The sequence below is a fragment of the Marmota marmota genome, unplaced genomic scaffold (assembly GCF_001458135.2).
Source record: "Marmota marmota marmota unplaced genomic scaffold, marMar, whole genome shotgun sequence".
Lineage (NCBI taxonomy): Eukaryota > Metazoa > Chordata > Mammalia > Rodentia > Sciuridae > Marmota > Marmota marmota.
Genome location: NW_026000016.1, coordinates 38,718,546 through 38,741,184, shown reverse-complemented (window position 1 = coordinate 38,741,184; position 22,639 = coordinate 38,718,546). Strand labels below are relative to the sequence as shown.

Genomic DNA, 22,639 nt, shown 5'->3' with positions numbered 1-22,639 from the left:
CTAGACTGAACTTTTACTGCCTGCAACCTTGTGACTTTGGATTACCTGACCTTGAATCCTGCCAGCCCTGCACTTCTGGCTGAGACCTCTTCTGACCCAACTGCCTGTAACTGGGACAGTCTTGCCTTCTGACATTGGACGCTGCTGTGCTACCACCACTGGGCTGCCTGGCGGCTATACAGCCAGGATGCTGCTAACGCATCTCTGAATTCTCCTTAGGCCATCATAATGACCCCTACTGACATACCTGCCTTGGCCCTAATCCCTGTAGTGTTCTCTGAGTTCCCCCATCTGCTAAACATAGCTCACAATCTGCTGTAAGGGATTCATTCACTCCACAAATGTTCACTACAGTGTCTACTAAGTATTGTTCTAGGCAAAGTCCTCAGTAAAGAACTCAACTGTTTCCTGTACCCAACATATCCCATTGCCAGGACAAACCTCCTGCTCAATAAAGACTTTACCTAATTCACCACAGTTAGATTCTTTCATTCAACAGGTACTCATTAAGTACTTACTATGGGCTGGGAACTATAATAAAACAGCAATTTTCAGAAATGCAACTTTCCATGAAGTACAGTGGTTAAGAGCATGGGCCCTGCAAGCCAGTTGTAAACCTAGGCAATTAGAAAACATCTCTGAGCCTGTTTCCTTGCTTGAAAATGAGCATAATAATAGCATTTAGCTGATAAACTTGTCTAATGAATAAATTAGAGAGCCCACGTAAAATGCCTAGAACACTATATGACACATAGTAAATAAAAGGACATTAACATTTTTATTTTGATGTGATGCTACAGGTGCCAGCATTTTAATATGCCAAGAACTTCAAGAGACCCTGCCGCACTCTTCATAACCAATATCCCAAGAGTTCCTTTGTAGAAAACTTGATAAACTTTGTAGAACACTTGATAGCCCCAACTTCAACATAGCTAACAAAGAATAAAATATCCTTGTGCAAAATACTATAAACAGTGCCAATTCTTTACATGGGATATCACTAAAGACATGGATACTAAAGCTTCTGAGGAGAATATATTGGCAACACATATATTGGACAATATATGAAGAACTTTCTATGTGAAAATGATAGGAAAAAAAACAATAGAAAAATGAGCAAAAGATATAAACAGACTACTTTGCAAAAGAAGATACCCAAATGGCCAATCTCACTGAAATGCACATTTGGACCTAATGTTACTGTATACCCACCAAAAAGAGTACATGAAAAAGGAAGATAATATCAAATACTGGCAAGAACCTGGAGCAACCAGAACTTTCCCAGTGGGAATGTAATTGGTACAAATGCTTTAGCACTATTAAAACTATGATCCAGCAATTCCGCTCCTAAGTATATTCCCAACAGAAATGTATAACCGTGTGAGTTTGTGTACACAAATACACACATACATATATGTTTATATTCACAGATACGTAAATATGTCATGCACTACATGTTTTGGTCCATGACAGGCCATGTGAATGGCAGTGGTCCTGTAAGATTCTATCATTCAGCGACGACATAGTGATCTCAGATAGTGCAAGTGCACTGTGTAATGTTCACGTTAACAGTGAAGTCACCTAACAATGCATTTCTCAGGATGCACCCATGCTGTGTATATACACAGATTTATACCACAAGCCACATGCCAACACTTCAACTGTAGCACTATCTGCAATGGCCAAAATATGCACATGGCCAAACATCAACGTACAAGGAAGAACAAACTGTGGCCCACAAATACCATGCAACACTGCACTGCCGGAGAGTGGGAAACCACGTCGGCACACAAGGCAAGGCGAGGGCAGACACAAAAGGAATGGAAGAAGCCAGACCACATAGGAGGCGGCGAAACTAACCTGTGACATCAGTATGCAACACAATGCCATCCCTGAAAGGGTGGTCATTGGATAAAACTGTGAGGTATCTTCTCGGGGCTGGAAACGCTGTTTCTTTTCTTGATCTGGGTGCTAGTTACACACTTTGCATACTTTGCACCAAACACATGCAATTTATTCACTCTTTTCTATGGGTATTTTACATCAATAAAAATATAACTAAATAAGGCTAACAAGAAAAAGAAGGAAAAATTTAGCAATTAGGAGAAAATGGACTTTTATCCAAATGGGTTGATACCAAACTACCAATAGAGCTTTATCACTTTCTACCTCTGCTGATGAAATCTAAGACACACATACATTTCTGAGCATTTTCTGGGTTTTAATAACTGACAGAGATGTTAATCTATAAAAATTTAATGCCGTGTAAATGAAATACATGTTTTCAAAACTCTCAAGCTTATTTGTCAAGTTTTATGTTCTGTAAAACCAAGTCTGAAAACATATTTGGAATTTATAAATGCATGTTGAAATATGAAATAATTTGTAAGAAACAAGATTTGATTTGTGTGTGTGTGTATGTGTGTGTACCAGGTATTAAATCGAGGGACTCTTAACCACTAAGCCATATCTCCAGCCCTTCTTTTATTTTGAGACAGGGTCTTGTTAAGTTACGTAGTGCCTCAGTAAGTTGCTAAGGCTGGCCTCAAACTTGCCATCCTCCTGGGCCAGCTCATTGGGATTATAGGAGTACACCACTATGCCCAGGTCGGAAACTAGATTTTTTAATGAGACAGAAGTAGAAGGAGTCAGGGACCAAGGGAGTAAAAATCAAGAAGAACAAGGATATCAGGAGATCATACAGTTCTAAATCAGCACTCCAGGGCTTAAATTTCTGGTGGCTGCAGAGCAATGAAAGAACTCTGAGTCTATAAGACAAGAAGTCCAAGCAGAAGCCAGGAACTCAAAGACAAGCTCTGGATCTAGAAGCGAGATGACAACCAAATTGTGAGGAGACTAAGGGACAGAAGCAAAAGAACCCAGAATGCTGACAGAGATGCCTAAGCCACCAAGAGGCTATAAGGGGAGTGACCTGTACTTCTTGATCCAGGGCAGGAAACAGTAGCTGGGTGTGGGCAGCCTTGGGTTCAGAAGGAAGTGACTTCAGCTTATCATGGAACAAGAGGATGTAACCTTGGGTGTGTCTGACCTGGCACAGGGATGAGCAAGCCGGCTCACCCAGAGGTTCTTTCTCTGTTGGGTGTTGAGTTTCTAAATATATACATGCTCCTTTGCTCATCCATTCAAATGTTTACCATCACTGAATAGGACTTCTGAGGCTTTTGGTTCAGCTGCCCTAGTTGCTGAGATAGCAGTAATCTAGAACTAGAACATGGCTCCTGAGCCCACAAGTATCACCTCAATCACTTGCACAAGAAGAGAATGGACGAATTTAAACTCCAAGAACTTCAAGGGTTTGCCATATGTTAATCCTTTCCCCACTAACAGAGGGAAACATAAAAAATAAAACTAAAAGGCACCCAAGGTCATTTGCAAACATTATCTACTCTCTCCTAATTAGAAGTGCCTTCCTAACTTGTATGGACTCATCAAAAATGTATTTGCCACCACCAAACAGGGAAACTAAGTGAGTATATGGGACACAGGGAATGCTACTCAGAAGCAAACTGGTCCCAATGATATCCATGTCTCCTCTCGCTGTAGAAGAAGATGTGCACATCTCCCAGGGTAGCTGGTTCTGTCCTGGTGAGCTGCTCCCCTACCCCAAAGTGCCACTCCCACCTTCCTCTCTGACATCACAGGTAAAGAGTCCAGGTAATGAGATCACATGAAAAGAACCCTGAAACCTGTCCTGAAATTTAATCACCATATTCTAAAACTCATATGCAGCTCCCATCCAGTCACCAGCTAGCTAGATTGCAGGTCCGCACTTTTGGAGACTTCACATTTCCCTGTTCTGGCCTGAAAGCAGCCTTGCAAACTGCAGGACGGTGCTGGCAGCTGAGAGCTGCATGGGGCTGCTTAGATACCTGGCAACAGGTCGGGTCTTTTATCTGGGAAGCAAAAGCACGTTCACCAGGGCAAGGAACATGATTTCCCGTATTTAAGAGAACTTTAACAAACAGAACTCGGTTCTTCAAGGCAGAGCAAACACTTCAGCTACAGAGAGAGGAGAAAAGCAGCTCCGGGCTACAGTCCCATCATTCCCACATGATGCCTGCTTGGAATCAAGCTGCTGTTGCCCTTAAAGTTCATCTTAAAAGTATCAGCAACTAAATATGCCATCATCATATGCCTGCTTCAGTGCACTGCAACACAGCTGCACAAAACCACCTATATAACTGGCCTGGAATATACACATGCTTAAAAGGTATGATTCCATGCCAAACCATCCCACAGGAGCTGTGAGCGACTGCCTAGAAACAACCTCCTGAAGTAAGATGCTCAAGTATTTCACCAACAAGGCTCCACGAAGATGCTGAGGAAGGAGGAGAAGGGGACAAAGGGAGAAGGTAATAACCAGACAGCTCCTGGTCACTTCCAACAGAAGCAGGGACAAGATGAAATAAACTCTGAAGTTCATTTCTACAAAACTGTCTGCATACATCAAGGTTTCTCAATCTCAGTAAGATTATTATTTTGGACTCGGTAATTCTTTATTGCAGGAAGGGCTGTTCTGTATACTGTAGGATAACTGGTGGTATATCTGGCCTATACCCACTAGAAACCCATAACAGACGTTTTGCTCCCCAGTTGTGACAACTAAAAAAGGTCTCTGGATATTGCCAAATATCCCCTGGGAGACAGGGATTGGGGACGCAGGTGCAAAGTTACCCCCTCGTCTTTGTCTTAAACTAATAAATCATGTCACACAGACATGATCCCAGCCATGACCCAATGATATAATCACCCATTTTGGAAAGACTTGAGGACATTTAGCTTGGTCACTGTCACCTAGGACACTAAGAAGACAGAAGTTCCGCCACACAAACCATCACCATCAGATGTAAGAAGTGAGAGGAGGAATATTCTGTCACCTGAAGACCTCCAGTCTACAATCCCATAAAATCTACCTCGTCCCAGATACAACCCACATCAGGGCACAAGACTGTGTGTCCCTCTCCCTTCTCCACTGAAGTCAAGGGCCCAGGAGAGCATAAGACATGAGAAAGCACATATGGAGGTCTGCTGGGTTCTAAAAGCAGGCTCTGCCCCCAAGGTGGCACTCAGAAGGAAAAGTGGCCACTGATACTGGAAGAACACCCTTCCTCTGCCCACTCCTCTGCACCAGGATTCACTGTCTGGAAATCAGAGATGCTGTGGGGTGGGAGGGGTCCTGCTCCCTCAGATTCCATGTGGCAGAGGGGGTGGATAGAGAGACCCTCAGGACAAGGCTGGAGAAAGGTCCCTCGACAGTTACCACAGGAAAGTCCCACAGCCACTCTGCCCTATCACAATTTATTTCCAGTGCTGAGAGTACAAACACCATTTACTTAGCTAAGCTTCTGGGAGAAGTGAAAGTATATCTCAACCCCTCAAAGCCTTGTTCAGCTAACCATCCTAGTTCTTCCCATTTCCAAACTCATTCACCTTTAGCCAAAAGGTGTCCCACATGCCAGATGCCCTAAAGAAAATCTACCAAAGCCCAGGTCCCCCTTCAGGACCTGGAGAATCAAGGCTAGCAATACAGGCCAAAAGGCATGAATCTGCAGACCAAGATGAAGTGAGATCCAATATATACAAGGGAGGCACAGATGGACAGATGGAAACCCAGAACCCAGTGGGCATCATCAGTGGTGTGCGCAGAGCCACGTCTCCAAGAGGCAGGCGCAGGGCCAGGGAGGCCTGCAGGACAGGCTGACAAGCTTCCGGGCTTTGGAAACTGAAAGATCCTGTGTAATCTTGAACTTGCCCAAGCAGAGACAACACTGACTGCGTTGCTGACTATAAATCTAGTCCACTCGGGGCTGGGTTTGGCTCACTCCAGGCCGGCCCCCCACCAGCTACAGTTTTGCTAAATTTAGTGCTGTTCCCAGCCACCCAAACGACGCTGCTCTTCGTGTCCATTTCAGGTTCAGCTGGGGACAGACGGAGAGGAACGGGACTTGTCAAGAAGAGATCTGCCCTCGTGTGACCCTCTCCCTTCTCCACTGAAGTCAAGGGCCCAGGAGAGCATAAGACATGAGAAAGCACAGTCGGACGTCTCCTGGGCTCTGAAAGCAGGCTCTACCCCCAAGATGGCATTCAGAAGGAAAAGTGGCCACCGATACTGGAAGACCACCCTTCTCTGCCCACTCCTCTGCACCCAGGATTCACTGTCTAGAAGTCAGTGATGCTGTGGGGTGGGAGGGGTCCTGCTCCCTCAGATACCATGTGGCATAGTGGCAGCCTCAGGACAAGGCTGGAGAAAGGGCCCTCTACAGTGCTCTGAGAATAGAAAGTATTCAGTAAAATATTCAGAGGCCCCAAAAAATAAGAGGTTAAGAGGAACCAGCTCTTTACCTCTTATGTCTTAACCTGGAATTACCCAGGAAAGCTTCCAAAACACTGATCTCATGTGCCCCCCACGCCCTGCCAAAGACTACAATGTAACTGGCCTGAACCATGTCAATTTTAAAAGATCCCCAAGTGATTCTACTGTGAACACACATTTGGGAACAAGTGGGTTGAGTATGGGCCTCTGCTTACTTGGAGTTCTACTTGTAGGACATGCCATGTGCACTCGGGATACAACCACCATTTCCTTACTGTCACCACAACCAAGTTATGTAGCTTTCTGACCTCACTGTACTGACTCTAAAATGCACCCACTAACACAGAGCAGTTATCTCAGTTGGTGGTTGTGAAGGCATCACGAGAAAGTCCATGTAAAGCACAAAGAACAGTCGTGCGCAGCAAGTGATCAATGAACGTTAGGAATCTCTGGCATCATAACAATAAAAAGGAGAAGAGGAGGAACCCAGGAGCTGGTTCTGTGTTGTCCAAGGAGTAAGAGTCTTTAGGACTATTTCAGGAAGTGGGAAGGGGAGAAGGGGCTCCACTGTCATCTGCACTTAGGAGGACGCCCACCCATTCTCCCTGCCTTTGTTCATGCTGTTCTTCTACCCCCATTGTCCCCACCTTGCCCATATTTCTACCATTCAGAGCCAAGCTCTGACCATCCCAGGGCTCCCTCTCTTTTCAGGTCTCTTTAACAATATTTCCGTCAAGACAATTTAGGACTCGATAATTTGCTACCCTGAACAGTTACTGGGCAGATAAGTATTCACCTACAAATAAGTGTTTTGACATGCACTAGTCTTACACCTCAAAGAGACAATAATGAAGGTCCCCTCTCACACTTCTGTGCTTCTAGCACTGTGCTGGACACACAACTCTGGATTAATACTTGTGGATGAACCCACAAAGTTGAACCCATATCAGTAAGGACCCAAACTCAGTGTCCAGAAGAAGCAGGGCCAGCATCCAAGGCCCATGGCACAGTGGGCTCCAGACTCCACCATCACCCCATTCCATTACAAGAGGCTGCCCAGCCATGCATTCCTAGGACCTATGGCTCCTGCCACCGACCCCTATGATTCCCTCAACTCGACAACAGCCAGGCAAAGCCCAGCTCTGCCCACATGGGAGTCCACAGAGCAGCTGGCCACCCAACAAGCTGTAAGCCTCTTACAGATTAAAGGTCCTAATTTAAACCTCTATTTGAGGTACAAGTGGGTCAGCACTCTGCAGGCCGATCCGTGCAGCTGGTAAAGGAGAAACAACTATGATCTGAGAAAGGCTTCTCTCTTTGGGGGTAAAGAGAGAGCTAGAACATCACTGATCTAAGTGAAATCACTGAGGGAATAGCCAGCTCACTGCAACCCATGAGGAACCTCAGACCAGATGATCTGAACTCTAACCTCACTACCCAGTGAACCTTAGAAACAGAACAATGAATAGAACAAGCCAGGGTGGCCATCCTCTTCCTGCCCTGGCCTTGGTACATGGGGAAAGAGGATTGCTGTTAAAAAAATATATAAAAGGCAAGGAAATAGTTAATAAAATCAGGAACCAAGAGAAGAGGGATGGTGCTAGATTTACTGCATTTTAGGGAGCCATTCCCTGGGTAACTAGGGAGGAGAAGACAATCTTTGCTGCTAACCTCTGGCTGAGACTATCCTGGCTCTGGTCCTAGCTCCCCTGCAGAAGGAAACACCAAGCACAGGTGAGCAGCCAGGTTGAGGTGAAGATCACACTGTAAGAGCATGATTCTGGCTGTTCTTTAAAGGAAACCCTCTCATCACATTTGTCTCCATAGAAATGACCTCTGGGGAAGTGGCCAGAACCCACTGTCTATGCTGAGACCAAAGAAATCTAGCTAGACAATGTTTCTCAAGCATTGTAGACCCTGACCAGAGTAAAAAATAAATTTTACACAGCAACTCAGCACACATATACATGTATACGTGTGTTTCTTTCTCTAGATCCAACGGAAGCAGAGGCTCCTGCTACAACACTCATCCTTACTACACGCCACGCAATACAATACTTATGATTACATAACACTCGTTGTTTTAAGGCTGGTCTCCCACTACACAGATTTCACCACCACTTCAACTGCCAAGTCCCTTCTCTGCAATACTAGTCCTCCAGAAACGGCAGCTCCAAGAGTCCTAAAGTCTCAGGGCACAGACCCAGAGACTCTTCCTTCCATCCCCAATGGTGCCTTCTGGTGCTGGCTCAGCCAGGCCCAGGGCTGATTCCCGAAAAAAATGGTCCACAGGATCAAGCACTGCCTCACCACACCCTATTGATGGAACCCTCCTATGACATAAAATGGCAGAAATTATCATTTTTATTCTTCTGTACAGCAGATGTGCTACAAAACCCAGGTAGCCAGAAAGTATGTTTGCTTTTTAACTGATGGTACAAAGACATTTTTTATAGGAATTCATCTTGACAACAGAAATAAAAACAATCCAATGTTAAAGCTACCCTGAACCCAGTTTTTCTGCTTTTCCAACAGGCCTGTGAAATTTTGCCACCTCTTCCTCCAGACAGCCCACCCTGATGGATCAGGACAGCTAAAGAATTCCACAAAACCCAGACCACAGTAACATGAAACCCTAATCACTCCTTTTCCACACTCACTGTTCCCAGAAATGCTGCACACTGCCTCTTTATATCTGTAATTACCGCCTGGCAGGGTATCTGAGTCGGAAACCATGTCACAGAAAAAAAAGAGCATAAGCATTCAATAGTCTGAATCAGTTAGTTTTAAAGGTTCATTTTTCAAAAACTTTTTCCCAGGTAAATTTTTTTGCCCCTGCTAAGGGTAGCAAGCTCTGTACTTGTATATGTGCATCTTCCCCACCCCGCCCACTACCACTTTCCAGGCTCATGGGGACCACCACCATTGTGCAGCTGCTTATCAGTGCCCTCCAAACCCAGAATGCCGACAGAGTACACTCAGTCAATTCCCGAAGACTCCAGGAGGCAGGGGGAAAAGTGTTTTACCGCTCTCTGATGAGCTCAACCCGGCCTACAGCAGGGTTTTATAACTCGAGACCTGTGAATCCTCTGATGGTGTGTACCAAATCACATGCTGTTATGATTTTTTCCCCTAGGAAGAAAGACCCCATAGCTTCCATGCAATTCCTAATGAGCACTGGCACAAAAAGAGGTTAAGAGCTACCCAAATCAAAATTCACAGGGAGCTGGTCAAAGCTCTGCCACGACCTCCGCCAACACACAGCTCCTCCTCTGCCCCACACACCCTGAGCCGCCATGTCCCAACAAGTCATTTCCTCCTCCATCTCTGTGCTCTAGCACTGCATTTTCAGCTGAAGCCCCACCCGTCCCTGAATACCCACTTATTAACAAATGCATATGCACTGAGCACCTGACTGGGACAAAGCACCAGCTAGGCTCTGAGGAAATCGCCACAAACAAGAAAGAAGGGACCTTCCTAGTGTTCCTAGAGACATCCTGTTCTCACCTCCCCTCCTCCTGGCTAACCTAACACTTTCTTACACTTCATTTGTGTCCCTTTCACGCTTTCAATTTTATTTTAGGTGGAAATGTCTGCCTTCCTCCCTTATTCCTTCCTCTCCCATCCCCACCCACTCCATCTGAATAGAGAAACAGATACAGAATTGTTCACATGGGACGTCCTGGGCACATGTGCACCCATGAGCAGATGCAGATGTGTTACCAGTGGTCTGCGTGGTAAAGAGTCGTGCTTGGGGACAGGCCTCTCTCAGCAATGCGGGATCCAGGAAAGCAGGGGACAAGGTCCTCACTGCAGCAGAAAGCACAGAATGCCTGTGTGTCCTGGCCACAGCCTGCCGTTCTCCTTCCAATGTTTCATCTTAATTGTGCTTCTGGTCATTGCAGTTGGAAAAACAACCCCAGATGTACGCGTCTGGCTGACTTACCTCCTGGATGATGAAGGTAGAAGTGTACTCCTGGGTTGTTGGTGCAAGCACTCTGAGCATGCGGTGAGCTGACAGAAGACATGAAGCAATGCTGCAAAGGTGTATCACTTCTCTGGAGGTGGCTTAAAGCTAAACTAAAATTCTGCAGAGCAAGCAGGGTGAAGAGACAATAGTTGCAGAATGGGAAAAAAATTTTTTTTTGCAAACTACTAATCCAACAAGTGCTTAATGTCCAGAAAATATCAAATAATTCAACAGCAAGAAAAAAAAATCAAATCAAATTCTCTGATTGAAAATAAGCAAATGGCCTGAATAGACATTTCTTATAAAAATAGCCAAAAAATATATGAGAAAATTCTCAACATCACCAGTCATCAGGAAAATGGGAATTAAAACCACAATTTGGTATCATCTCACCCCAGTTCCAATGGATAGCACAGAAAGACAAAAAGTAATAAATGCTGGAGAGGGTGTGGAGAAAAGGGAATGCTCTTATAAGGTTAGAGGAAATGTAAATCAGTACAGTCATTATGGAAAACAGCACGGAAGTTCCTCAAAAAAAAAAAACTAGAAATAGAACCACCATATGATCCAGTAGTCCCACTACTGAGGATATATCCAAAGGAAAGCAGGATGTGGAAGAGACACCTAAACTCCCATATTTACCGCAGCACTAATCACAATAGTTAAGATACTGCATCAACCTGGTTTCATCCATCATTCAGTGGATGAAAAGATATACAGAATGTCCTTCATATACTTGATGGAATAGTATTCCGCCATGAAAAAAAAAAATGAAATGCTGTTATCTGCAGCAACATGGACAGAAGTAGAGGAATTATGTTAAGTGAAATCAGCCAGGCTCAGAAAGACAAATATTACATGTTCTCATCTACATGAGGAAGCTAAAAAGTTTATCTCATAGAAGAGTGGTTAACAGAACCTGGGAAAGGTGTGGGGGCAGGGAGGGATGGAGAGAGGATGGCTAGTAGATACAGGGGTACAGTTAGATGGGAAGAACAACTTCTAAAGTTGTATAGCACAGCAGGATAACTATGGTCCCAACACAATGAAATGATAAATGTCTGAGGTGATGAATAGGCCAATTACCCTGATCATTACGTATCGTAGGTACATACTGAAATACCATGCTGTGCTCCATCGGTATGTATAATTACTGTACATCACTTAAAAATATGTGTGTGTGTGAGAGAGAGAGAAAGAGCGCGCACAAGCGCGCGAGCGTGCGCTGACTTCTCAAGCTACCATAACCATCTCTTACAGACATTTGCCAGGGCACTGTCTACTTCCTAAATCACAACATGGCAATGACTAAGATATTTGCTACCACCATATTTGCTACCTGTAAGATCCAGAGTGCACAGCCAACAGCACTGAGACCACAGCAAATATTGGTGAAACCCAGCACTGTCGGGTATACAATGAACAACAAAAAGACAAGACTCAACCTTCATGTGAATTAAAGACTGATTAGGGAAGTAAGGTTAATACAGAAAAAAATAATTAGGGAGATCACCTCTGATGCAGCATACTACAAGAAGATCCATTTGGATGAAGAATATTTTGCCTTTTATATTTATTAAAAAGAAAGTAAACTTTACTATTATTTAATACATGAATTAACACTGTTACGCCTCTTCAATGTGTGTGTTGAGTGGTTACCGTCTTAAGGTACAAGAAGCAACCTTATATCTAAGTGGAAGATGCAAAACACAGAGGATGAACAGTGGCACCCCACTGTCTGTATAACTTAGAGCAGCTGACACATGCCCAGTTATGCAGACTTAAAGATACCATCTTTATGAACGATGGTCCTTTGTAATTAAAAGGTAAAACCTGAAAATCACTGGCCTACCCTGTCACTGATTAACTGATCGAAAAGCTCTGAAAAAGTTGTTCAACCTAAAAAAAAAAAAGTATTTTCTTTTTCCAAACTAGACAAAACAAGGGTTTCAAATTTTGTTGACCTCTTCTGTCAAAAATATCAATAGAATGCTACTTAATGAATATTTTTAAGCAAACAAACAAATGTATAATATGTCCCTTTAAGGTGAAAATGTAATTTTTTTAAATGGGTGGGGGCATTATTCCTTTTTAAAAGAGCAATTTAAAAACAGGGTCTTGGAAATCATTTCAACCATTCTGTGATGATGCTGTCAACTTCTATATAAGGACTTGATCTCTAAAATCTTCTATCTGTACAAATATTCAAACCATATATCCAAACTTATTTTAAAATCTCCCTAAATGAAGTATTTCAGGTGTTTTGGACCCTTTTATTAAACATATAAAAATATATAAAATCTTCCAATGAGTTCACCAGAACTGATTAATGTCAGGAAAGACTAAAATGTATTAGTTGGATTTCAACAAAAATCTTTGCAGAAACTGGCAGCATATGACATTACAAAAAAGAATCAGGCTGGGAATATGGCTCCGTGGTAGACCACTTGCCTAGCGTGCATAAAACTCTGCATTTAATTCTCAGCCCTACAAAAAAAATTAATAATAATATCAACAAATGTCAACATTTAGAAAATATAATCAAGGATTTACACATATTTGTGAGATCTTTTTCAAAAGTATCCTGACCTAAACTAGAACTTCAAACTACTATACGACACCAAGACATTCCAAAATAACAAAGTATATTCAATTGCGCTGTCTTACACACACACACACACACACACTCACACATATATATGGGGGGTTCCGGGATTGAACCCAGGGGTACTTAACCACTGAGCCACATCCCCAGCACCAAGTTGCTTAAGGCCTTGCTAAGTTGCTGAGGATGGCTTTGAACTCACATTTCTCCTGCCTCAGCCTCCTGAGCTGCTGGGATTATAGGCATGCACCACCATGCACAGCTGTTGTTACTAATAATTCTTTTTTATTTTTTTAAAGAGAGAGAGAGAGAAAGAGAGAATTTTTTAATATTTACTTTTTAGTTTTCGGTGGACACAACATCTTTTTTATTTTATTTTTATATGGTGCTGAGGATCGAACCCAGCACCCCGCGCATGCCAGGAGAGCTTGCTACTGCTTAAGCCACATCCCTAGCCCAGTAATTCTTAATAATTCATTTCATTTCATTTTTTAACAAATCTCTATCCTCTGTCATATGTGCCTGGCACTATTCTATGCTCTGGAATACAGCAAAGGACAAAAGTTACAAAAATCATCATTCTCAGGGAGCTCATACTTCAGTGTGAAGAGAGATAAAATATACTAATAGAAATTAATATAGTATGTTAAATGGCGATGGAGAACAATCACTGCAGGAAGTGCTAGAAAATGTCGGGGTGAAGATACGCCCACTGGAAAGGTACCATCTGAGCAAAGACAAGTGGAGCACCTGGAGATGTAAAGGTCCTAAAACAATAAATGCTGAGTTTCTATGAGGAAGAACAAGGAGGCCCATGATACTGAAGCAAAGTGCAACGGAAGAGCAGAGGAGATAAGGACACAGAGGCAAAGGAGGGCCAGATTTTACAGATCTGGGTTTGTCCAAAATGACAGTCACTAGCCAAGTGAGGCTGCTGAGCACCTGAAACACAGCTGGTATAAACTGGGATATTCTGAGTGTGACTTTAGTACAAGCTGTAAAACAGTGTAAGGGATCTCAGAACCGAAAATATTTTTGACATGCTAGGTTCAATAAAATGCATTATTAAAATTAATTTTAACAGTTTCACTTTTCTTTCATTTGTCCCTTACAAGAAAAATTTAAATTACCAATGTGGCTCTCCTATGTAGCTCATATTTCCTTTGGACAATGCTAACATGACCTATAGAGTCCGACCGACCACAGTAATGACCATGGCTTTTACTGAGTGGGGAAGCCACTGTGGGTTTTGAGTACAGCAGGGCATGATACGACTTTTGTTTCATGGGATCATTCTGGCTGCTGTGGGAAATCCATCCTGTAAGAGGGAAAGGAGAAGCAGATGAGAGATGACATCGGTCTGAACCAGAGTAGCAGCAGTGGAAGCAGTTCTGATAGATCAGATTCTGAATACACTTTGCAGATGGAGTCAACAAGATTTGTGAAGGATGTGATGAAGGATGACTGGAAAGAGAAGTCAAGCAAAGGTGTTTGGGATGAGATACTGGAAGGACAGCATTCCCGTAACTAGGTTAGGGAGACTGTAGAAAGAACATATCTGAGCAGGAAAATCAGAAGTTCCATTTTGGACAAGCTCAGTGCTACCCATCTATTAACACCAACAGTTAAATGTTAACTAGGCAGATGCAGGATCAATTCAGGAGAGAGTCTGAGCTGGTGAAAAATAATTGGGGATCACCAGCATAGACTTAACTTTCCACTGGGAAAAATTTTCAACATACGTAAAACTAAAGAGAACAGTATAGCAAATCCCAGGTACCCATCACTCAGCTTCAACAACGACTAACTCATGGTCAATCTTATTTTTCTCCTAGGATTAATCTAAAGCAAATTCTAGAACTCATCCTTAGAGATGGTATTTAAGCTATGAGACAGGAAAGGATCACAGTAGGGATGAAAGAAGATGGAGAGGAGATACGCAGGGCCTTCTCATGACCTTCTCTGGTTCAGAGGTCAAGTAGATGAGAAGCTGAGAAGGACAGCCAATGTACCAAGTGGGAAACCACAAGTATACACCCTGGAAGCCAAGGAAGAAGGGTGTGACCAGCTGTGCCAAAAACACTGCTGAAGAGCTACCAGGATGAACAATAAGAAAAAGCAGACTTAGTAACACAGAGCTCACTGTGACCTTGTCACAAGAGCTTTCATCTGCAGTGGTGGGATTGGAGAGGGAATTCAACTGCAACAGAAGCAGGAAACTCTTTGAGGGGCAGAAGCTGAGACAGGTAAAGGTGGATTTTTTTTTTTAAGAGAAAACAATAATCTATGGAAATGATCCAGGAGAGGGAAAATTAGTGTCACAAGAAGAAGGGCAAGTGCTAGGACAATGCTCAGAATATGTGAGGGGGACTGGAATTTATGCAGAGAGGGGGTGCCCTTGGACAGGACCCCAAATAGTTCATGCAAGGAAATGGTAGATATGTCACAGCCACTGAACTTTTTTGTTTTATGATGTATATACATTGTCAATAGAGAATTGCTATATATAAACACACGTGGGAAGTTGCTCAAAAGTTTTAACTGATACATGTACATATTAAAATAAGTAAAAACTATTTAATTGAAAAAAAATACTCTAAACCATGTAACCTGCTGTGGCCAAAGATGCATATCATGACATAGTTAATATGCTCTATATTATTATTTTAAGTATATATTAAAAATCTAGGAGTGGTAAAAGAATATTAGTCTTTGTATCTGAGAAAATATTTTTACCAATATTTCTTTAAAAGTCTTAGAAACTATCCAGGAACTATAATACAGCTACATTTGAACTGAAAATACAAAAAAAAAAATACATATATATAATACAAATCACATAGCAATCACAAAACCAGAGCATCACAGAGATCAAACAAAACTCTCATTATTTACATAGAGAAATGTCAATTACTTAAAAGTTACATTGACAAGACAGGACTAAACCATACCATCAGATTCTGCTGCCGCAGAAGTATGTATACACAATACTGTAAGCTCTGCAAAGAACAGCAAATCAAGTAAATGGGCCTGTCACCTGAAAGGCCCGCAGGTAACCTAATTAAAGCAGGCAAAGCCCCAGTTCAAGCTGCACTCCACAAAGTCAGAGAAACATCGAACTTGCGCAAACATCATCAGTACCACTTGGTGCTTGCCAAGCCCTTTACCAATTCAGGATACCTTTTAAAGGTTTTCATTTAGCCTCTACGATCCATCGGTTAAGTAAGCTCTCCATTTTAACTCTCAGCTACACACACTCAGGCCCAAACATGTTAAATGGATACACACACGTAAAGGGAGCACCGCTGCTAGCAGGCAGGTTGCAGCGCTATGAAACACTTGGTTTCTTGGGGGCACCTCTCATCAGTCACATAAAATGACAGCACAAGAACATGAACACCAAGCCCTAAAATGGGGCATATCTGTCAACACAGAAGTGATGGCCACGGTCACACAACTCACACAGGGAAAACTGACGGCAGCTCTCCGTGGTTAGATGGTGAACATCATGAGAGCAGGATGCTGCCCGTCTTTTCACAGGTGCATGCCCAGTGTCTGGTACAGTGCCTGGCACAGAGCAAGCTCTCAAGAAATCATTATTGAAGGAAGAAATAAATGACTAGTTACATGAAACCATAAAGCAACAGGGATAATGGAGGACGTTCAAAATCATAAAAATGTTTCCATGAAACCCAGGCAAGCTGTTGACAGCAGTTGACTGGGGATAGTGGTGGGCAACTAGGTAAAGGTAGAAATGAAAAACTGCAAAACAAATTAAGAATGGCTGTACTCTTTATTAAAAGAGACTTCAAGGTTTATCAATTAAACGAAAAGTGTGGATCTTAATTTGGATCTTGATTTAAACCAATAGTTTAAAAAAAAAAAAAGAGAGACAACAGGGGAAACTTAAATACCAACTGGATGACAGGTGATATTTAGGCATGACTGTGCTTTCTCCAGGTGTGATAAAGGTATTATCATCCAGAGATACATAATGATGTCTTTATGGATAAAATGCTACAATGCCTGAGAAGTGCTACTAAATAATCCATGAAGGGGGGAAAGGGATAATAAATGAGAGGAGATGGGCTATGCATTGAATGTGTGTTGAAAACTGGGTGATGGGAACATAAAGATTGAAAACACTTTACCTTCATATGCCTGTGAAAATTTCCACAGTAAGAAGTTTTTAATAAAAGAATAACCATAACGTCAAATCACAGTTGACATATTTGCATTTGCTGCACCGTAAGAAATTAACCGAGTGGTATATCTGGTCATACACAGGCACAGTCATTTCCACAGAGACCTGCAGAACATGGCTGGGAATCCCGCCTCTTATCCATCCCTGCCACCATGTTCATCTGGATTCACAGGCTAAATGTCTGCCCTCACTCTGGGCCCAGAGATGCTTGTGTTTCCTGTTTCCTCACACTGATTTCTACTCCCCCTTGCCAATCCTCTCTTTCCTGCCATGAGTTCTTCCTTCTTTCCCCAGCCCTCTGTTCTGATAGTACTGGCTGCCTTTAACCCACCTCTGGGTACCAAGTCATACTCCTCCTTTCTCATGGCCCTGATTGATGGCAATGAATTTTCTCATGCTCATTGGCATTAATCCCTCCCTATCCTCTTTTCCTTAAAGGCAGTCACACTAGCAGTATACCCCAGTATGTCCATCCCTCCCCAAACTTGTCACTCTTACTGGTGTGAGTCCCTTTCTTCCTCCACTTACCTACTCAGATCCCTCCTGCACATTTCCAAAGCAAACCAAATAAGGATGGGTCAGCCAATTAAACATCTGCATGCCTCCAGCATGCCAGCTCTTCATCTGGCACCAAGGTGACGGCAATGAACAAGACAGACACAGACACGCTCTCCTGAAGCGTTATGATCTAGTGCACATGGAATTAAAATTGGTTCAACTGTTCATCAGCCTTCCAGTCCAGATTGTGAATCCTTTATTCACCCCTGTGTCCTCAGAACTTCACGCAGTGTCTGACACATAACAGAACTTAATGAATATCCAACAGATAAAGTGAATGATCTCCCAAGTCAATACATAGGTCCCAACAATAGTTTAAGCCCACGTAATGTGGAGGTCACCCTGAACTCCACAAATGAAAGGTAGTAAAAGAGAATTTTTTAATGAGATTCTTTTTTTTTTTTTTTTGATGAGCAGCCAGAGACCCAGCCTCTGGGGAAATGTATCAGGGAGGTACAAAGGAAGGTTTCTGGAGCCTGGCTTACCATTACCAGCTAAAAGCAGCTTTCGGTGTGCTTGGCTTCTGCCTTCTTTCCTATTCTGGATCATCTGCTCCCTCCTCCCACTACCAGCCTCCTCCCTTCTCCCTTCTAGCTGCAATGGGAATAAACCTCAGTCACCCCTCCCCATTCTCCCCACTGCTCTGTGCATGTGGTTTCCTCTTGCCACAGCGTCTTTCACTTCCTATCACAGCCTTGAGAAGAACTGCCCCAACTGCTGCGTTGTTGCTGTTCTACAGCAACAAGAACTTTAAATGAGCCCTGTTACCAGTCAAGAATTTCACCAAGACTCCAGTATGAGGACCCAGGTCAACAAGATGGCAACCAGTACACAAAAGAACTCCATAAAAATGGCCTGCAAAAAAAAAAAAAAAAATGCTAATCCCAGCCCCAAGCCAGTACAGAAACACACCCCAACTCCGAGCCCAGGGCCTGTCTGACAGTGTTGATGAGTGCCAGGTTCAGGAATACACACCAGGCTGGGGTGGAGATCATCTCTGCAGGAGCATCTTCAGGGCCTGAAACTAAAGCAGGTAATGAGGCCTGAAGTGGTAAAGCAGAGATATCAGGAGACTTAGCTGTAGGACTTGGCAGGAACCATTAGCCTCCCTTCTCCTGTCCTGAGCTGGGTTTGGGTCAGTCCAATCTCTTCTGCACAGGCCTGTGAAATTAGAGAGGGAAGGACAGTAGCTTGTCAAACCAAGGCCACAACCCAGCCCTGCACAGGAACTCTCAGGCCTCCTGGCCCAAAGACAGGGTGGGGCACGCTCCAGACTCCAAGAAAAGGGCTAAAAATGAGGAGTTTCTCTGATACAGAATTGCTATTTTTAAGGCTAACTCTAATAATCTATCATCTTGACTACTAGATTATCCTCCTATGGGATCTTAAAGGCAGGCCCAATGCAGAATCTTCAAGAACTCTGGAGATCTGAAATGGTCACAGTAAGTACCCCCAACAGAGACCTAAACACTTTTCTCATCACCTATGGCAGAGATTGGCAAACTTTTATCTTTTATGTCTTAAAGGTCAAGAGAGTAAATATTTTAGGCTGTAGGGTCATATGGTCTCTGTTGCAACTACTTAACCACGCCCCTATCACATGAAACCAGCCAAAAACAATTCATAAATAATAAACATGTCTATGTGCCAATAAAACTTTATTTACAAAAATAGGTATCCAATCCATGGGTCATAGTTTGCCAAACCATGGTCATTGGGAAAACCTGCTCTTCTAGAATTTTCATGCCCCAAAGAGGCCACCATGCACCTAAAGGGCTCTCACCCACTCTGAAGCCAAGGGACTTCATTCCTGCTATTCACTTCCAGAAAACAATGAAGAAAATCTAGGCTGCTTGCTCCAAAGCCTGGCCTGGATCAGCAAGCTGGGCAAAGGTGGAAAAAGTGGTAGACATCAAATCTGAGGGCTTCAGAGCTGGAAAAAACTAGATCCCTAGGACTAGGCATCAAGGCCTGGAAAAGGAAGTGATGTGCCCAAGATCATGTGCTGCCAAAGGTCTCCACATTCTATACTCCTCCAGAGTGATAAATAACCAGGAAGCATATAAACAGTAGGCTGGGGGAGGCCAAGCACCCATGGCACCTCTCTGTAGCACTACTTGGGGCTGAAAGCAAATGGTTCGGCAAAGGTCAAGGAGACTGCCTAGAGAGGTAAGTGTATGTACATATGACTATTTTTCCAACAGTACCTGAACACAGTTACTAGGGAGAAAACAAAAACAAAACCCCAAACTTCAAAAAAGGATGTGGTTAGGTAGCAGATGTGGGTGATCAGCAGAAACTGGTCTAGGAGTCTGGGCAAGCCCCGGGGTAATAAACAAGCACAAGGCATACAGTATCACCCCATTCCCTAAGCCCTGGGATCTATTCCACAGACCTTCTCAGCAACCAAGTACCTTCAAGCTTCGTAATCCAATATCCTCCAAATCTCTTCCCAGAACTGACTTCCATTGCAAACTTTAGTTGCCTGACCATAAACATCTCTGTCCCAATGCCCTGGCCATCATCTTGAAGAGCACATGTCCAAAAGCAAATAAAATAGGATTCCCCCCGTCAAAGTCTGAATGCTAATTTTTCTTTTTCTTCAATCACCGAGGCTCAAAAATTCAGTACCTTGTCTTCCCCATGTCCTATCTCCAAGCCAAAGTGGCTTTCTGTACTACCTCTTCCTCCCCATTCCCACAGGCTCCACCCTAACCCATGACCTCCAATCTGGTAGGTTACCAGTCTCCTGCCTGGGGCCCCGGATTCCACAACACCAGATCTTCCCTCATTTACTCATCCACCTCACATCCACTATGATCCCTTCAAGGTCAAGGTCGAGTGTTACCTACCTTTTGTGTCCCAGCTCCAAAAACCTCATCCAACATGGGTGTGAGGGGAGGATACAATAAATGCTTAATGAATGGTTCCTAGCTTTCACCATGGAGCACTCAAAAAAACTTCAGGGCCTTCCTATTTCCCAAGACTCACAAGCTCTGAAGGCCCTCTAACATCTCACTCACCCTTCCCACCCTCATCTCTTACCATCCCAGAAATAAGATCTTGGCTCCATCAAGCTGATCAATCCCTGATCCTCTTCATGTGCCCATCATTCCTGCATCCACATCTCTGCCCACGCTCTGCTCACCCTTCCCTGCAATGACGTCCATGCCCTGCCCCCACTACGCACTCCAACTTCTATGCAACTGCCAGTTACTGAGCTGGGGGTGGGGGATGTAAAAAGGGGGTAGATGATTTAAAAAACAAAATGGGGAAAGAGGAGTATAACAAGGATATGCTGGGGGGTCTCTGATCCCTGGAGGCAACACCCTCCCAATGGTCGCAAATGATTAGAGAACGCAAATGATTAGAGAACGAAGAGGCGGGAGGAGGAGCCAGATTTTTCCACTGAAGGAAAGGCATGATTTTCATCACTGCTTCTGTTGCCCTGGTAACCAGGGACAGCCCAGTGGAGAGTACAGTAAAAGAACACCATGTTTATCTTTGCTGTCTGATCCACTTCCCTGTACACCCTTCCCTGACCATCCCCTACCCCCTAAGCTTATTCCAAATTTCTTATGATGCCATCAACATCCTTCTGGTCTCTTGCTCAAAACCTCAAAGGCAGAAGTAATTTTTCCCTCTTTTTATCTAAGGCTAAGTACCATGTACTTTTCTACTGCGGCATTCTGGGGGTCATCTCACCACACCCACCTGTCATGCCAGGGGCCCCAAGAACCAAGGATTGGCCTCAAAGCACAAGAATGGCATCCACTCTGCCAGATATTCCCCTGGGCAAGGGAAAATAAATGGGCAAGGTGGTGGTGAAGACTGCCCAGCCAACCCTTCTTTCTCAGGCCCAGACAGCTTGTGTGGAATGGGCCCCGTTCTCCCAGTCCCCCTCCCATGCCTGGGATCAGAAGAAGGAGCCAAGCTGGGGATGGGGGGAGTAGGTCCACCCACAAGCTCTCCCAGATCCTGCCTCCTACATGGACACGGTGTCTGCGTGACCTGAGAACAGAGACAGAGTGCTCGCCCTGGGAGATTATATAAGCGTTATATAACATGGTGGCACCAATAAGCACACAGACGCAGTTATCAAGTGCCAGGGACAGGCCAGGGGTGGAAACAAACGCAAGGGGCTGGAAGAACAGCCCTCTTGCCACCAATGCCAAAGCAATGCCAGGTCCTAGCTGCCCCAGCCCTGTCTATACCTGCTCCTTCCACCCCAGAGGACAGAGAGAGAGACTTGCCTGGCTCTGCATTCTTCTTCCCAAGCTGGGCAGTAGGGAGGGGCTGCAGCACCATCACCACCCTGGCCCTGGCAGCCTCTATCTGGCCTGAGACAGCCTGGCCACCCTTCTGGCAGGGGGGCAGCAAGGGGGTCTTAGGTAGGGGAGGGGTGAGGACAGAGCCCCCTCTTCTGTTCTCCTACCAGAATGTGCTTGTTTGGGGAACAAGGACTGCAGCAGCTCCAGGATTGGCTGGGCCAGCCGTCCCTCGGCTCTGTCATTTGCTGTTTCTCTAAAAAACAAAACAAACCGAAAGGGAAAGGGAAAAACAAATTAAAGCACATTTGGCAAAGGCTAAATCCCAAATTTTGATATAGGGCTGCAAACAAAGCTGGAAGGAGGGGGATACTAAAGAAATTGCCCTTTTTTTCTGCAGCCCCCACCTTCCACCTTCCACCATATCCTGGCAACCTACCACCTATGAAGTAAACCTGGGGAACTGTCCTCAGTCCCCGACCCCCGGCAGCCCCTGTCTAGGTCGCTGCCTCAGTTGCCTGCGCTTCTTCCAAGGCTGGTATTCCCCCTCCCCCTCTGCAGTGAGCTCAGAGTCCGCGGCTCCCTCCGGGACTTGCACGCGGGGCCAGGCGGCGGCCTGGGGCAGTTCAGGGCAGTTTGGGGCCAGATCTTCATCAAACTCCTCCATCATCACCACCACACCCACTTTATTAACATGGGG

At 44.2% G+C, this 22,639-nt stretch overlaps 1 long non-coding RNA gene across 1 annotated transcript in view; it reads right to left on the bottom strand.

Annotated features, from left to right (window-relative positions):
- Positions 1-22,633, bottom strand: part of LOC125618502 — a 43,426-nt gene extending 20,793 nt beyond the window's left edge. The window contains exon 1 of the long non-coding RNA XR_007349824.1: positions 22,107-22,633. This is a non-coding gene — a long non-coding RNA (uncharacterized LOC125618502). The remainder of the gene's footprint in view (positions 1-22,106) is intronic.
- Between the last annotated feature and the right edge of the window lie 6 nt (positions 22,634-22,639).